Source organism: Benincasa hispida, chromosome 5, assembly GCF_009727055.1.
Source record: "Benincasa hispida cultivar B227 chromosome 5, ASM972705v1, whole genome shotgun sequence".
NCBI lineage: Eukaryota > Viridiplantae > Streptophyta > Magnoliopsida > Cucurbitales > Cucurbitaceae > Benincasa > Benincasa hispida.
This window is the reverse complement of record NC_052353.1, coordinates 63,835,828-63,838,490: the sequence shown is the minus strand read 5'-3', so window position 1 is coordinate 63,838,490 and position 2,663 is coordinate 63,835,828.

Below are 2,663 nucleotides of genomic sequence, written 5' to 3'. Positions count from 1 at the left end.
AAAACCATGAGTTGGTCATAAAGCTTCAAGAGGAGACACAATTGGACAGTGAAGTCTGGAAATAGCATCAATTTGGGACGAGGATATCTCCCAGCATACTCGTGCGTTTAGAGTGATTTCAAAGCCACCTGAAAGCTCCGCGAGTCTAGTTTTCAGGGTAGGGCTGTTGAAGAAGAATCTCCAAGGAATCAGACTGGAAAGTAAGAAAAATACAGAAGGGTCAAGTTGTCGGATAAGCTTGGGTCAGTCTTGAGGATTTAAAGATTCCGACCAAATCACGAGGAGTTCTGAGCTAATATTTTAAGGTAAGCTTCCCGAGACATTGTAAAGCAATTAAGTATCTCAAGATAATGCTTAGAACTATGAGTAATCTGTACTTTAAATTGAATCTAGATCTTAGGGTTCAAAAGGGAGTCTGAGGTAACCAAGGAACTTCTAGAGAGAAAGGTTCCTAAACGATCAAGGTGAGTGACTAAATATTTACAATGTTTTAAGAAACCATGTTTTAAAGAAAGATTATTCTCATGCTAGCTAGTTTTACAAAGCGATTTTCAAGCAAACCACTAGTTATGTTTTAAACGCATGTCATGTATGAAAGTTTATTGAAAAACTATTTATGTGTGTTTAAATACACCAAGCATGCGTTAGTATCTTTAAAGACATGTTTTCTATGCATTATGCTTTACATGCTTTAAAGAAAAAGTCATTTATGACTATTTTACTTGAAACGCGATACCGAAGGACATTTGAGAAAGTATCCGACCAACTCGATAATGAAGGACATTTGAGAAGGTATCCGAGCAGCTCGATACTGAAGGACAAGTTTAGAGAAGGTATATGAGCAAAAGTACCTAAGGTATGGCGGTACTTAGTATGACCACGTGCACGTAGGTAGTTAAAGTCAGAGATTGAGCAAAAGGGTTCTCTCTTGTCTAACAGTTGACGTTGGGATTTAGCCACAACAGGGTTATTCTCAACTAAGGAACAGTTTTAATGTTTTCTGATAAAAACAACTTTATATGCTTTATGCTTGGAAAATGTTTATATTGCAGTACAAGGTTACTATAGAAATTTATATTTCATTTTAATCTCTTTATTGAGACTTTTGCATGAGAATCGATTTTCTTTCAAGTCACTCACTGGGCTAGCAAGCTCACCCCGTTTTCAAATGTTTTCCTTTCCCCTAGGTAGTGGTCAAATCCTCAGGAGATAGCTTTGCATCTGCTCTGCCACTAAAGGACAAAGATATTGTAACACGTCTGTTAGTTGGTTATTGTAAATATTGTACACATGTTACAGTTATTCATATAGGGACTAAGGTTTTAGGCATCGGGACTTGTGAAACTAGTAATGTGATTACTCTAAATATGTTGTGTTTTTTAAACTTAATAAACTTAGCTTAAGAGGCATCCTCTGTGTATGAGGTTACACATTAGTATTAGAGTTTTTTTCGCAAGAGTTGTTAGACAGTAAGTGTTAACAAAAGGGTTGATAACTGCTACAGTCATATTCTTTCCTAGGTTCAGAGAGTAGTCCGAGACGGGGTGTGACAGATTACTTGTGTCATAATACTAGAGAGCAAGTTAGGCTCCCCTTAATTTTTATACTGCCTGCGAGTCTGTAAATTTAGGCTCCCCTAAATCCGATGCCACAACAATGACTTCACCTTCTTGTCACCTGCTAGTTGAAAAGAACACTCCGCTAGCGTTCAGATACAATACGTCGAAGAACCTGGTTGAACAACCTAAGCTTCACAAAATCAAAGCAATTCTTCTTTTGTTTGACCAACAATCATGTAAACATCAAAAGACTCCGCAACTTTAGTAATCAGTTTCTCATATCTTTTTATTAAGATTTCGATCGCACTGAAAACCCTTGCACTAGTTCTTAAATATGAGAAAGACAAAATATGGCAGAAAAACACCAACGACAAATATGCACTTAAGAAAATAAATTTCCAACAAATTTGTCGTCAATGAGGAAAGAATATTCACACAAAGACAACAACAAAATATCTAACACTAAAAGAAAATATCAATTGCCAATAATTGTAGGATCGGTAACCTAGAAGAGCGAATAGGGTTTAATAAAACTAATTAATATTTTTTTATTGAGTGTGGGCCTAATTTAACAAATTAACAAACTTTTTACTAATAATAGATTTAAACAATAAATTCATGCCAATAAATTCAATTCAAAATAATCAATAAGTTAATAATACTACTTTAAAGCACCCACTTTGATTTAAATAACATGATCGGTATAAGATATGTAAAGATCGATTTAACTGACCTAAATAAAAATTAAGCAATTAATTTAAGAAACAAATATTTCAATTAATTTCATGCAATAAAATATAACAACAAATTGATTGCAAAATTAAAGTAGGAGATGGATAGAAAAATTAACACTAGTAATTTTATAGTGGTTCGGCACAACCGGCCTACACCAACTTCCCAGGTTTCTCTTGGGTATGTCACTACAAACTTCTCGTTGGACTGCTACAATATTCTTTTTTTTTCAGGAGCAAGAACAAACCCGATCATTTCCACGGTCGAGGATCAAACTATTACAACCACACTTTTTATGGACTAAGAGCAACCCTTACAAAGAATTTGAAAATGAAGAGCAATATGAGAAAAACTCTCTTGAAGAGAAGATTT